This window comes from Sus scrofa, chromosome 14, assembly GCF_000003025.6.
Source record: "Sus scrofa isolate TJ Tabasco breed Duroc chromosome 14, Sscrofa11.1, whole genome shotgun sequence".
Classification (NCBI taxonomy): Eukaryota; Metazoa; Chordata; class Mammalia; order Artiodactyla; family Suidae; genus Sus; species Sus scrofa.
Window position 1 is genome coordinate 54,772,005 of NC_010456.5, and position 16,399 is coordinate 54,788,403.

Here is a 16,399-nt window from a genome sequence, read left to right on the forward strand (position 1 = left end):
CCTTGCCTGAATTTTCCTGTCTGGCCTCATCACTTTTCACTGATTAAGAGCTGGGGACCGTATCAGATTTTCAACTGTAGGGTGGGTGCCCCTAACTACCTGTGTTGTTTAAGGTCACCTGTACTTACAGAGGAAAGCAATATTATTATATAAATATGCATCTTTTTTGAGAGTGGAGGACTTCATCTTTTGAATTGTAACATACAAGCACTGTCTACCCAGCCGGTCTCTTAGACTGGGCTGCCATATGCTCTTACCCCTAAGGGGAGAGAGATTCTTTTTTTTTTTTTTTTTTTTTGCCTTTTTAGGGCCACACCTGTGGCATATGTAAATTCCCAGGCAAGGGGTCAAATCGGAGTTACAGCTGCTGGCTTACACCACAGCTCACAGCAACACAGGATCCTTAACCCACTGAGCAAGGCCGGGGATCGAACCCATGTCCTCATGGGTACTAGTTGGGTTGGTTACCACTGAACTCTGAGGTGACTGCACTCCTTTCAATGGGGCAAACACAACTTAACCAGCCTTTAGACAGGGAGTTCCTGTTGCGGCTCAGCATTAAAAACCCAACTAGTATCCATGAGGATGCAGGTTCGATCCATGGCCTCCCTCAGTAGGTTAAGGATCTGGAATTGCCACAAGCTGCAGCATAGTTCACAGATGTGGTTCAGGTCCTTAGTTACCATGGCTGTGGCGTAGGCCAGCAACTGCAACTCCTGTTCAACCCCTAGCCTGGGAATTTCCAAATGCCACAGATGCAGCTCTAAAAAGAAAGTAAATAAATAAAATGCCCTCTCTAAGGATCCAAGGTCATGGGATATTAGCTATTACGTCCTTGGGGGTAACAGTACAGGTCATTGCCAAGAATTAGTAATTATTGCATACTGACCTCAGTACGGCTATGCAATCAGGATGCAAAGGAACATAGCCCTACTGTTATCCATCAGTTCTTCCCTGAACGGTTGTAGGATCTGACCCACTTCCTGGGGGGAAATAATCTGTCCCATACACACAGACCTTCCAAAAGAACAGCTCTGGTCATGTCACCTTCCCCATTCAAAACCTTCCTGTGGTTTCCACCAACTGCCTAATTAACCATAACCCTTCCCTGGGCCTATGGGGCTTTCCACACAGATGGGCCCTATTCATTTTAACACACACACACACACACACACACACACACACACACACACACACGACAGAACTCCAGCTTTGCTGGTTCTGCCGTGATGCTCCCTCACTTTTTGCTTTTGCCCCTGCACTTCATCCCACACATCTTTTTAAAATTATTTATTTTATTTTATTTTATTTTTTGGGGGCCCTCACCTATTGCATGTGGAAGTTCCCAGGCCAAGGCCTGAGCCTGTGCCACAGTTATAACCAGAGCCACAGCAGTGACAATGCTGGATCCTTAACCCACTGAGCCACCAGAGAACTCCCATCCCAAACATCCTAAGTGCACTCAGTAATATCCAGTTTGTCCTTCAGGGCCCAGATTTAGTACTAGAACCACCATGAAATTGATCACCTCAAATAAGACTTATTATTCATCCTGCCATTGAGAAATTCCTCTCTTCTGACACTTTTTTTTGTTTGTTTTTCATTTTGAAGGAGAAATACCATAATTTTCCACAGTTAAGAAATTTTTACAGACCAGACATATGCATAGGAACATTTAAATATCCTTTTTAGATTCCATTTTATGGTTTACAAACAATTCTTTTTGTTCCTATTATTTTCCATTATGGCTTCTCATAGAATATTGAATTTAGTTCCCTGTATTCTATAATAGGACCCTGCTGCTTATCCATCCTATATATAATAGTTTGCATCTGCTAAGCCCAAACTCCCTCCCTCTTGGCAACTACAAGTCTGTTCTCTGTGGTCATGAGTCTGTTTCTTTTTCATAGATAAGTTCAGTTGTGTCCTATTTTAGATACCATGTATCATGATAAGTGATATCATATAAGTAATGTCATATGGTCTTTGTCTTTCTCTGTCTGATGTACTTAGTACAATAATCTCTAGTTCCATCCAAGACACCCATCTTTCTTTATTTGGGAGTGCAGACATCTATGTTCTTCCCATATTATACCAATTATGCTTTGCCAAAGAGTATCAACTCTGAAGGGTGGAAACTCTCTAGCTCTTCTTTGTCTTCCCAGGGGGTCTAGAATAGTGTCTTGCCTTGGTTTGGTCGGTGATTCGCCAACTTGTTCTGGAGACAGGATACTCTTTGCAGGATCCCATGATGCCCTCTGGGAAGACCATGTTGTATTCATCTAATAATCAGACCGTCAACATCCCTTTATGGAGTGCCTGCACTCTGCGAGGCTCTGATGCCTACTCAAATCCGTCATCAAAACCAAGATAATTTGACTAAAATAAAGGATGACTCTATTTCGTAGATGCATAGAACATTGCAATGATCAATACCAAAAGGAAAAAAGGAAAACAGGAAACCTATCAATGCACGAGTTCTTATTTACTTGATAAATTTTTATTCATTTTTGTCTTTGGTCGACCCAAGTTCTTAAGGGAAAGAAACATGTGGAAAGAATAATTTGAAGTTGAGAAAATCCTATCCATTAAATGATCATTTTCTTGCTGAAAGTTAAGAAAGGTACATCTCTTTGAAGTTACCAGCAGATCACTTGAGTTCGGCTTTGGAGCAGCAGAGTTTTTGCAGGAGCACAGATTAAGGTCCACCTCAAAATGTGGGTACGGCTGTCTCAGAAATGGCATGCCATGATTGCATAATGGTTAGAATGAGGGTCCTACATGATGTTTCTTGGGGAACATAAGACATTTTTCCAGAAGAAGTTGACCAAAAATAGAAGCTAGCATCAAGATTCAATCAAACTGGGTCATTAAGATTTGTATCACCAGGGATAAGATGTATCACCCAACCCAATAAGTATTACTTAGTGTCTATCAAAGAGTTGGCTTTTATTCTGCAGTGCAGGGTTAACTGAGCATACCGCTCACCTCTGAAACTTTGTGTTTTTCAAAAATGTCTAAGCAGGAGTTCCCTGGTGGCTCAGTGGGTTAAGGATCCAACATTGTCACTGTGGCAGCTCTGGTCTCTACTGTGGCGCTAGTGCAATAACTGGCCTGGGAACATCCAGGTGTGGCAAAAAAAAAAAAAAAAAAAAAGAGGGGAAAAAAGTGTCTACATGTACTGAACACATAACATTGCCTGTACCAAAAATCCACATACTCTAGGAGGGGAAATCCTGAATCCTCCTGTCCTATAAAGTTTTGTTTCTCCAAGTCTGAACTGGGTGCATTTCTCCCATTAAGGGTTCTTATGCTTGAACAGGTGCCCAACTCAAAGGCAGCCCTTTCACAGAGAGGATGACCTGGCCTCCGCCTCTGCCAAATAGCAAATGCTCCCAAATTGTGCCTACTACCAAAAAGGCCGTGCTAAATTCAGATCAAGGTGATATCTGCTATTTTCAGAGGAATTGAAACCAGAATCTAAACTTCAAATCACACTGCTTTGGTGGATCACATCTTAATTGACTTCTTAGGGACGAAATAAAATTTTAATTTCTTAATCCCTTTGATACCAATGCTAACTGACATCCAAAAACACGTCTTCCTGATGCCACTCATGATAATGTTGTTTTAAGATATCAGGGAACTAAACTGCTGTCTCATTGTGTCACCTGTTGATTTTGTATGCCGCTGACTTTTGGACCCAAAAGGTTACCTCGGGCTACTTGAAGAATATCAAGTTTGTTTCACATCACCTCTGTGCCAACTCCCTTCTGCCTCTGTTTCTATCACTCAGCCAAAAAGGAGGAGAACAATATTTTGCACACAACTTTCTTTTCAAGAGATGAGGAGCTTATCCTAACATACTGCTGGACATGAAATGAAAATTACAATTCAGTATTTCCAGGTGAAAGAACTGTTAACGAATGGTTTGGCTTTGTTTTCAGACATAGACATCAAAAATCTGGCTGTAACACAGAGAAAGGAAAGGAGAATGGAGGAAAGGCAGATAAAATTCAGCCTGAAGGATGCTTTCCCACCGTAACCAGCATCCACAGTCATTTATTCACGTGGTACCCAGAAAATGTGTTGTCCAAACTGGGGTACATCTAGAAGTGAAACAGGAGGCTGTTGCTAGCTGTGCTGGGGACAACTACCCTGTTGCTTGAGTATTCCTTGCACACAGGGATTGTGTTACAGGTTAGGATGACAAAGAGGCCAATATTGTAATTTCTTCCATACAAGGCTAAAATGTAGTTGGGGAGAGAAGATATTTACAAAAAATTAATCACATCATGAGGCAGATAAATCAAGCGCATTGACCATAAGAAGGTGATTATTCAAAGCTGAGGAAGGATTTTTTTTTTTTTTAGGGCTGCACCTGTGGCATTTGGAAGTTCCCAGGCTAGGGGTCAAATCAAAGCTGTAGCTGCTGGCCTATGCCACAGCCAAAGCAATGCTGGATCCAAGCTGCATCTGCGACTACACCACAGCTCACAGCAATGCCGAACAAGGCCAGGGATTGAACCCGCATCCTCATAGATAATAGTCAGGTTTGTAACCCACTGAGCTGCAATGGGAGCTCCTGAGAAAGATTTTTTTTAAGACATTTTTATTAGGTATTAAATCTTGGAGTTCCTGTCATGGCGCAGTGGTTAACGAATCCGACTAGGAACCATGAGGTTGCAGGTTCGTTCCCTGCCCTCGCTCAGTGGGTTAAGGATCCGGTGTTGCCGTGAGCTGTGGTGTAGGTTGCAGACATGGCTGGGATCCTGCATTGCAGTGGCTCTGGTGTAGGCCAGTGGCTACAGCTCGGATTAGACCCCTAGCCGGGGAACCTCCATATGCTGAGGGAGCGGCTCAAGAAAAAGGCAAAAACAAACAAACAAACAAAAAAAAAACAAAAAAACTTATGATTATATTTTCTTTTACACTTTTTAAAAATTAAAAAAAATTTTTTTTTTGGCTGTGCCCGAGGCATGTGGGACTTCCTAGGCCAGGAATCGCACCCAAGCCACAGCAGTGACAATGCCAGATCCTTAACCACTAGGCCTCTAAGGCAATTATATTGTTTTTTTATATTTTTTAAAATCCCTGCAGACACAGCTCAACCTGGAGAAGTTGGCCAGGTGAAAACCATCTATTTTACGGGTGAAGCAGTTGACTCCAAGGAGATGGACCTGCCAGCCAGCATTCCTGCCTGGAAAGGGCAGAGTGGGGAATAGAGACAAGCTGCTCTGAATTGGGGCCCAGGGCCCTCTATCACAGCACTCAGCATGGGGGAGGGCAATGAGGCCCCCAGAATTCTGAGAACAAGAGTAGACAATGGGGAACAAAACCTAATTGAATTTGGCTAGAAAACAACTTAAGTAGATAGTGGAAGATAATATTAAAACCCCAGTTTAGCTAGGGGTGAGATTATGTAGTCTTGACTGCTAGCTAAAACTGTTAAATTCAGGCTCCTACAAAATGTGGGTGGGCCAAGGAGGTGAGGGATATAAAGTCATATCTTAGGAAGATCCACCATGGGCTAGCAGGGCAAGAAGACACAAGAAACCAACAAACAGACAGCAGTACTTCAACATGAATGCTGTGATTGTCTCTGGCAGCACAGCAGGTTAAGGATCTAGTGTTGTCACTGCAGCAGCTCGGGTTGCTGCTGTGGTGCAGGTTCTAGATCTGGCCTGGGAGCTGCTGGATGCTGCAGGTGTGGCCAAACATAAAAAAAAGATGGCATATATTGAAGAAAGGGTTACAAGACTCACTTGATGTAAAGAGACAAGGAGAGGTGAGCCTGTGTCACTAGAAGATGGACAACTGTTAAATAGGGACATATAGAAGGAGAGTTCTTAAAGGTCTTTTACACCAGGACATATAGATAGCCTGCATTCTTTTTTCATTGCTGCATTGTATTCCATAAAATAAATGTACAAAATTGTGTGTGTGTGTGTGTGTTTGTGTGTATGTGTGTGTGTGTTCCTTTATCAGCTGCATCCATAGCATATGGAAGTTCCTGGGCCAGGGATCCAATCCAAGCTGCAGCTGTACTCTATGCCACAGATGCAGCAATGCCAGACACTTAACCCTCTGTGCCAGGCTGGGGATCAAACCCCACACTTGACCTGCTGCAGAGACAACGATGGATCCTTTACCCACTGCACCACAATGACAGCTCCCAAAGTGTTTTTTTTTTAATTGAAGTATAGTTGATTTACAATGTTAGTTTTAGCTATATAGCACAGCAATTCAGAAATATATACATTATATATTCAAATATATATATATTCTTTTTCAGATTTTTTCCTTTATAGGTTATTACAAGAGATTGAGTATAGTTCCCTGTGTTATACAGTAGGTCCTTGTTGTTTATTTTACATATAATAGTGTGTATCTGTTAAGCCCAAACTCCTAATTTATCCTTTCCTGCCCTAAGTTTTTTTTTTAACTTAATTCAATCTTGATCTCACCCTTTTGTCAAGCTGTACACTTTCAACTCTAAATGAAAATCTGGTACTTATGCATCCTCACTTTATAAAATAAATATCAGAAGAAAACACGTAATTTGGTAACTACATTTTTTTTAGAACACTGTATATTTTAGCATAAAAATAAGCAATCAAAAGGCATCTATAAAATTTGACTCAGTAAATCAAATTTGTATCTTCAAAAAACATTTATTGTGGAGTTCTGGTTGTGGCTCAGTGGAAACAAATCTGACTAGCATCCATGAGGACACAGGTTTGATCCCTGGCCTTGCTCAGTTGGTTAAGGATCCGGCTTGCAGTGAGCTGTGGTGTAGGTCATGGACTCAGCTTCCATCTGGCATTGCTATGGCTGTGGCATAGGCCAGTGGCCATAGCTCTGATTCGACCCCTAGCTTGGGAACCTCCATATGCTGTGGGAAACTCTAAAAAGCCCTAAAAAGACACAACAAAAAATGTATTGAGGGCATTCCTACTGTGGATCACTGGGTTACGGACCTGGTATTGTCTCTGAGAGGATGTGGATTTGATCCTGGCCTTGCTCACTGGGTTAAGGATCTGGTGTTGCAGGTTGCAGATGTGGCTTGGATCTGGTGTTGCTGTGGCATAGGCTCCAGGTGCAGCTCCAATTCCACCCCTGGCGTAGGAACTTCTATATGCCACAGGTGTGGCCATTTAAAAAAAAAATTGAGTAATTTCTATGTTCCATAGGTAATGGTTCTGTAGGCTTGACTTCAAGTACTTAGAGTCAAATTGAGGAGATATACATGCAAAGAAACCCCATAGCACAAATAAGAAGGAAAAACCACACTAGATGTATAAGCGAAATGTTAGAACACTGAAGATGAAGAGATTGATTCTAAATGCGGAAGGTAGATTGTAAATAAACTTGTAGATTAGGAATTGGGCTTTTTTGTCGTCCAAATCTGAACTGGATATAATAGTCGAGCTCTGGAGTTCCCGTCGTGGCGCAGTGGTTAACGAATCCGACTATGAACCATGAGGTTTCAGGTTCGATCCCTGGCCTTGCTCAGTGGGTTAACGATCCGGCGTTGCCGTGAGCTGTGGTGGGGTTGCAGACGTGGCTCGGATCCCGCGTTGCAGTGGCTCTGGCGTAGCCAGCAGCTACAGCTCGGATTAGACCCCTAGCCGGGGAACCTCCATATGCCGCGAGAGCGGCCCAAGAAATCGCAAAAAGACAAAAAAAAAAAAAAAAAAAAAAAGTTGAGCTGTTTAGGGAAAGCATATTGATTGGTAATCCCAAGACTAGAACATAAACAGCTCATGTTGATGAAGCAGTTATTACATACCAACACAAAGCAGAGTGCTCTGCTTACATCACCTTCTTGAATCACATGATGAAGAGCAGGTTGGAAAGAGCAAATATTCCATTTGCTTCATCACACATTTGAATATATTCCAATAGTATGCTAAAGTGATATCTCTGTATAGTAGGATTATTACTAATTCCATGAACACAGAAAAGCTATTATTAATTTTATGCACATTAATATACAATTATATAACTAAATAGTTTTAAGTTAAACCTAGACACTAAATGATCTAGGAAATTATAATTACATACTGATTGTGAATGTATATATAGCATATTACCATATATCACTAGTCATATTTTATTTATTACTATTTTTCTTTTTAGGGCTGCACCCATGGCAGCCCTAAAAAGATGCTAGGGGTCAAATTGGAGCTACAGCTGCCAACCTACACCACAGCTCACAGCAATGCCTATCCTTAACCCACTCATGAGGCCAGGAATTGAACCTGCGTCCTCATGGATACTAGTCGGGTTCGTTACCACTGAGCCACAACAGGAACTCCTTCTCTTTTTTTTATTTTAAATATAATTTTCCTAAACATTAGATGCATCATTTCTGCCTCTGATTGTTGCTTCCTCTTACCCTTTTCTTCTCCTTGTTCTTCTTACTCTTTTTCTTGTCTTCCTCCTCCTTCTCAGCTGGTTTGGCCAGACCCCCACTGAGTAGATCTTGCTGTGGGTGGGGTAGGGGTGGGGTTATTAGGGTCTCAGGGCCAGGATCACAGCAGGAGGCTTTCACCTAGACTGATGGGAAATGCAGCGGATGGTGGGGTGGAGGGAGTGCTAGAAGAACCTGAATTCCACATGTGAGAAGCCAGAATCAGAGACAGAGGGCTCAGTGTGGGGACCAGAGCCCTGAAAAAGCAGCTGAGGCTCACCAGGGAGCAGCTGGGCTGCGCAACTGCCTCCAGCCAAGGGTCTCTGGGGAGCCATGTGTGGGAAGAGCGCCATTCGGGTGCTGGGCTTTGCTGGGTGCTGGGGCAGGAGAGGACAGCCCTAGAGCCTTTGCCCTGCCTCCCCTGGCAGGCTGTCTCTGGAACTCAAGCAGCTCTGCCCTTGCCAGAAACAGGGGACAGCTCCCCCAATGTCCACCCAGCTACTGATCTGTCAGTGACTCTCAAAACACAGGCACACTCCTGTCATAGCCCATGTTTTCTCTTTGTGTGTTCTTTGGGTTTTGTTTTAGGCACAGGGTAACCTCTAAGTATATGTAAGGGAAAAGATGAATAAAACATTTTTTCAAGGCCACCAAATTCAGCAGCACCACCTGCCACAGAATGTTTCCAGCTTCTTAGGCAACTGTAGCCATTAGCCACACTTTGGATGCAGAACAAATCATACTAACAGGAGCTTAAACAAATTTTCTTTTTCTGATGTAACAGAAGGAATAAGAAGGCTGCATAAGGATGCCATCTAGGCTAGTTTCCCCACATCATCACCTTGTGTGGCTCCTCACAGCTGTAGCATGGCTGCCTCAGCCCAGGCATTTCAGGCAAGAGAGAGAGGATGGGGTCCTGGGAGCATGTTCTGGTCTCCTACCTGGACCTTTTGTGAGGATGCGGAAGATTTCTCAGAAACCACTCCCACCTGCTTCCTTTTAGGTCTCACTGGAGAGAACACAGACACTTGGCTGTGCTGTCTGCAAGTAAGGCCAGGAAAGCAAATATGTGTTTCCTGTTTGTTTGTTTCCCCTGTTTCTAAAGTGGAACCATCAGGAGCTTTTATTTATCTGGCTTGTATCTCTCAATATTTACCATAGTAGATATGAAAACCGAGAAAATTTTTTTGGTCGTACCCATGGCATATGGAAGTTCCTGGGCCAGGGATTGAACCCAAGCCACAGCAGTGGCTGCACTCATGGCATATGGAAGTTCCCAGACTAGGGGTAGAATCAGCTACAGCTGCTGGCCTACACCACAACCATAGCAACATGGGATACGAGCTGTGTCTGAGACCTACACCACAGCTCACTGCCACACCGGATCCTTAACCCACTGAGCAAGGCCAGGGATCGAACCCGCATCCTCATGGTTGCTGGTCGGATTTGTTTCCACTTCACCACAACAGGGGAACTCCAAACAACACTGGATCCTTTACCTGAGAGCTACCAGAGAACTCCTGAGAAATTTTAAGACTATTAATTCATTTTAGAATGACAGTAACAAACCTATGACATGCGAATATAGGTTTCATACAAAGAATATATTTTTATGAAATACAACTATCTTTTCCAAACAAAATTAGTGGGTACAGTAGCATTGGGTTTTTTTGTTTGTTTGTTTGTTTTTGCATATCTCCTTAGGATGTAACTTACAAGGAGCTGGTTGGGTTCTCATATCTGCTCCTGCACTCTGTTTCATTATCACATGTTGAATGGCATCAGAAAACCTTGACTGTACACTCGAGGGAGGATGAGGGTGGCAAAGGCAGGTACTGTCTTAGTGTTGGAAAAATAGTTCCAACCTTACAGGCCCCTATGTTCTGACTTCCAGGACCTCCTGAAAAAGATCTCAGGACCACTTTGAGAATCAGTGCAGCAGAAACGGGACCATTAGTTGGGAAACCCTGAATTAACCATCAAGGAGTGTTGCCATGGTCTCATTTTCCCATTTTTGGGCTTTGTCTTTTATTTGTATAACTAAGTGGCCAAATCAAGGGTTAGTCTTAGAAGCAAGAAACAGTCTTCCCCACAATGCTGTGCAATTCTCCAAACAGAAAAACGCCCCACAGTTGTGAAAACACAGGCTCATTTGGTTCCAGATATGCAATTGCATTTCAAAAGGCAGAAGGTCTTTTCAGTCATGGCTCAAATAAATGATTTCTGAGCTTCTCATCTTCACAGGCAGCTCTGCAGGAAGAAAACTTCCCTCTCAAGTTCAAGGCAGGGAAGTAGGATGTGGAGCAGAAAGATGAAGAAAGATTCATCTGAGACTGGGCAGGGCAAGGATGCATCTACTTCCGCTTGTTGCCAGCCGCTTGCTCCAAGCTGTGCAACCGTCCTTGTTCTACAGGGATTATGAAAGACGTGATGGATGACATCCAAATTTATACCTGAAATCTTTGGCAACTCCAAGGATCAAACCTAAGATAGTCAACTGTCATCAGCATTTAATTATCCCTATTTTCTTCTTGTTATCCTACTCAGCCTCCTTACCTTCTGTCTACTTTTTTTTTTTTGGCCATGCCCACGGCATGTGGAATTTCCCTGGCAGGGATCAAACCCACATAGTAATGACCTAAGCTGCTTCAGTGACACCACCAGATCCTTAACCCACTGAGCCACCAGGAAACTCCCCTGCATTCCTCTAAGTATGAGAAAGTTTACAGGGTGGCACTAAGGAGGCAGGCCTATGTCATTTTCCCTGAGTGCCTCAGAAGTTCATTCTGAAATGTCAGGAGCACTGTGGGCAAACTGCAGAAAAAGTTATCGAGGCTCCCCTGTCAGTATCCAAGATCTGTGCCCATGGTCTTCCAAAGAGGCATTGGAGTTTGCAGCGGGGGGCGCAGAATCCCCAGGGGAACTTTTCAAGCTGCATATGTGGGTGCTTTCCTCATCCCCCTAGAACTCTCTCCTCACCACTCCTGGCCCCCCCCCCCAACACCGTTGAAAATCACTGATCTGGGTTGTTAGGAAAGAGCTTCATTAAATTTAAATTTAGCCTGTGAGGCTGTGGATAACCCTATCTCTGTTTCTGAGAAACAACTGTTTACTATTCTAACACTCCAGAAACCTGGCAACTGGCTGCAGGAGGGCCTCTAAACCTGAGCTCACATGGCTTACGTGCAGCTGCTGCTACTGCGTAAGGGACCCCTGCCCTGAGCCCTGAGCTCCCACCTGCCAACCCTGGTGTTCAAGTCAGGAGGGCTACACCGATGAGACCTCTCCAGGACCTAGGACAGACCTATTTCTGATGATCCTGAGGATTACGAAGAAAGGAAATTCCATAAAGTCCATGTAACTCTCAGAAAGTATTTTGTTTCCACTGCTTACCTTCTTTGTCCCTCGGCTTCTATTTCTGGATTTCCCCCTTTACGGTTTGTGGGTCTGGAACAGAATAGCAATGAAATAAAAGTGACTGTCCTACGGAGATAATCCCTGGATGGGAAAACGGGTAACTCCCTGCGGCCACAGATGGGAGGGACCATTGGAGCCCTTGCGATTCAGAGGGGGGATTTTTATTCTATTGTCACTTAATCACTTAATCTAGGGAAAAGGTGATGCCGGTTTCAGCTACCTAGGACCTTGTCTTCAAATACGGAGAGATTGCTCTGCTCACACTTTCTTTGTCAAACATTTACTGCCGGCAAAGCCTGCTGCTTAGACCCCCTTTTCTAAATCACACGCACGGAGGGGACACTGGGGTGGGGACACTGGACAGTAGAGGCAAAACAGTCGAGTATCTCTACCAGTGACGTCATGGACACACCTCGTGATCCCCACAGCTAAAATGAGATTCCGGATGCTGGAGGTAGTGGAAAGGGATGACGCAGGCACCTGAACGGTATCCTGACCTCAGAGGACATTCACAGCCAGTGCTGTAGAAGCTGAAGGGACCAGAGCTAAGTGCCTTTTATGACATCATGGACAGAGAATGTAATAACATCACATGAAGCGTCCCATCTAGTGAGCCTACTTGTTAAGGAGAAAATAAAATAAAGCTTGTCGACTTCATTGATGTGATATGGGAAATGCCCTCTGGAAGAGGAGTGAGGTTATGCACGTCAAAGGAGACGTTTTAGCCAGACTGGTCCAAACCTATCTCTTCTGTGGTCATTTTTGCCCAGCAGGCTGTAGAGCGGGCAGCAAATATCTAATTAGTCCTTCCTATGGTGAAGACACCGGACTAAAATTACACAAATATACAAAGATAAAACAGACATGGAACTTGCCCTAAAAAGGACCACAAGCTAGCAGGAGAGGACATAGGCATAAAGCATTATTCTACATGAACACCTATAAATGTATATTATACAGTTGATGTCTCAGCATAGTGGCTGCAGTTCCTCCCACCATGTAGGTTTTACACAAAGGGATGAATTATGTACATATGGGCAGGGCCATGTAATGGAGGATGCATAGAAATAAGCTTCTAGGAAAATTTTCCCCCAAGTTTGGAAGCCAGGGCAAGATTCCAGAACCTTCCCTTTAATAGCATTAGTGGCTGGTCTAACAAAACTAACAGTGAAATATAATGCTCAAAAAATTAATAATTCTGTTTATAAGTTTATGTGTATTCCTATCATAATTGAATGAATGGTATCTTTTTGTGGTTTTTTTCTCTTTTCTCATTTTTTTAACCATTTTTAAAAATCAAGGTATAGTTGATTTACAATGTTGTGTTAGTTTCAAGTGTACAGCAAAGTGATTCAGTTATACATATATATATATATTGTTCTTTTTCAGATTTTTTTTCCCTTATAGATTATTATAAGATATTAACTAGAGTTCCCAGGGCTACACAGTAGGTCCTTGTTGTTTATCTCTTTTATGTATAATTGTGTCTACATGTTAATCTCAACCTCCTAATTTATCTCTCCCCCTGGCCCCCACTCTCCTCTTTGGTAACCATAAATTTGTTTGAATGAATGATATCTTCGTCAGATGGTTTTGTAAGTTAAGCGCACAATCCCCTCTTATTCCACAGTCAATTCCCTGGATGGCAGAGGGGAGGAAGCTGCAGTTCACTGCCTAGCTATCTGGAGCTCTCTGTCACCTAAAGGTTAGTTTTCCACACCTTCCCCTGCAACTCATCCTGGGCCTGAGGAAGGAGGATATAATGTAAAATTCACTGAGTCAAGGAAACATGAAGGGATTTTCTTTGCTGCAGACTCTGTTAATCAAGTGAGAACAAGAACATTTGGATTATGATGAGAACATGGCCAAGGTTTCTCCAAAGCAGTGCTTTCATGTTTCAATTCCAAGAACTGATGTTCTAGAACCAAAGTTCTTATATTTTGAACTTTTAAATATATACACAAGTAGTATTTTATCTAAATAATATTCATTTGTAAGGTTTCAATGATTAAACTGACTCCATTAAAATTTAAATTTAAACAGTTACTTCTGGAGTTCCCTTTGTGGTTCAGGGGTTAGGAACCTGAACCTGACTAGTATCCAAGAGGATATGGGTTCAATCCCTGGTCTCGTTCAGTGGGTTAAGGATCTGGCATTGCTGTGGCTATGGTGTAGGCCAGCAGCTGCTGCTCTGATTCAACCCCTAGCCTGGGAACTTCCATGTGCCATGGGGCCTATGCCACAGCCGCAGCAACGCCAGATCCAAGCCTTGTCTGCAACCTACACCACAGCTTGTGGCAATGCCAGATCCTTAACCCACTGAGCAAGGCCATGGATCGAACCCGCCATCCTCATTGGTACTAGTCGGGTTTGTTTCTGATGAGCCACAATAAGTCCAACGGTTACTTCTAATAGTAATGGAATGAGGTTTTGGTAGAGAAGGGAAGTTTTGCAATCCAAAAATCTCTAGTTTTTAGAAAAACCGTGCATAGAAGCAGTATTCTAGAAGTTTAGTGAAAAGACTTAAAAGCAAATTTGAACTACGTCCTCTAAGCTTCTTAATTAAAAAAAAAAAAAATCTTACCAGAAAATGACTAGGATTCTTTTCTCTAATTTACACCCTCTTGTTCCTGCCCTAAGGGAGCCATTCTTTCCACTGAAGGCCGATACTGCTCCCATGGGAGTCCATCATGCCTTTCTTGGCACAAATCTCAGAAGTTACAGCAGTGGAACCACGAAGTTAAGCCAACTGCCTTCCTGTTTGCTAGGAGGCTCATGTCCTGGGCTGCCTGTCCTGACGGCAGTGCATAGATCTACATGGGCCACTTGCACCTGCCCCCAACTGGGCAATTCCAGATATTCCCTTTCTCCCACTTCATAACACTGGAGTGTACACACACCCACACACCCACGTGCACACCCACCCACCCACACACTTTTTGCCTCTCTTTGCCCTGTTCTTTGCCACTGGAGAATCATCGCTGCATCCTACCACATCCAAGTTCAGCCAGTCCTGTCTACCACATGACATCCCCCCTCCTACCTCCTCTCCTGGTTCTAGTATGAGTATCTGTTGCAAACAGGACCTTCGGTGGAGGAGATAGGGGTTGACGGGAGATTCCCTTTCCACCTCCTCCTTCTCACCCTGTCCCCTCTGTTCCCCCCTCCCCAACACTAGTCCCTGGTATTAAATATGGAAAGGAAAGACTTACATCTCATCACCTGCATCCGGTCCTCCTGCCTCCCTCCCTCCATATTTCCATGGTGAGAAGAATGAGAGGAAGAAGGGAAACGATTGACCCAGAGAGATTAGGATCCGTTGCTGGCCCTCGCTGCTCCTGACCCCCAGACCACACTGTCATTCACCACCCAGGGAGACCTCCACCCACCACCCCTGCCCTGTCTGTCCCCAGCCCTTCTCCACCCCCAAAATCTCCTGCCAAAATCCCTTCCTCTTTAGGATCTCTGATCCTTGTTCCCGCTTCTCTGCAGCCTCCAAGTCTCAGTAACCTCCACCTTGAGCCACGGAATCCTTGCTAGTGGTGTAGACCTGGGAGGCTCTTAATACATTTCTAGGACTGCAGCAGCAATGTTGGAAATTCTGAAATTCAGAATGAGGACTCTGTCAAAGTGGAGTTTCCTCAAACCTCCCCAGTGCCTATAGGACAAAATAAAGGTTTCACCGTGATACACTGGCCTTTTATAACCTAGTTTCTCCCTTTGCTCCAGCCTCACCTGGTACCCTCCCTCCTTCCTGCCCCCTCCCCACATCAAGCCACCACACCACTTATACTTCCCTTCAGGCTCTATCTTTTGTATGGAATGGTTGCCCTTCGCCTCCTTACCATTTGCGACCCCTTCTCCAAGAAGTAACCAAAATGTCCTGTATGTTGTTCTCCAGGACCTGCTCCTCCAGGCAGAAGTCTTTGCTCCTAACCTGGATTCCCATCCTTCTTTTCATGCTTCACTTGGCCTGTTTATCACTCTGTGTTAAAGTTTTTGTTGATGTTCTGCACCCTCCACCCCCGCCCTGCATCTGGGTAGTGTTTGGAAGGTCAAGGAACATACCTGATCCATCTTCTGCTCCCAATGAACTAGTGTGTGAAAAACAAGTGTTTGACGAATGGTGTCAAATGTACGATACATTCGTTAAGTTCTGCAATGTAGATGTAGTGCAGATTCGTCATTTTTTGAAAAAGTTACCCCTATCACATGCTGGAAACTATCCCAGACACCAGCGATATAGCTATAAAAGTGACAGGTAAGGTGCCTGCCCTTGTGGACATCACAGGGTGAGGGATGGGCAAACAAATAAACAAACAAATACAACCCCTTCAGAGATCTTTTTTTTAAATTTGATTTTAGTTGATTTATAATGTTCTGTCAATTTCTGCCATACAGCAAAATGACCCAGTTATACATATATATACACATTATTTTTCTCATATTTTCTTCCATCATGTTTTATCACAAGTGATTGGATATAGTTCCCTGTGCTATACTATACAGCAGAACCTCATTGCCTATCCACTCCAAATGGAATAGTTTGCATCTACTAATCCCAAA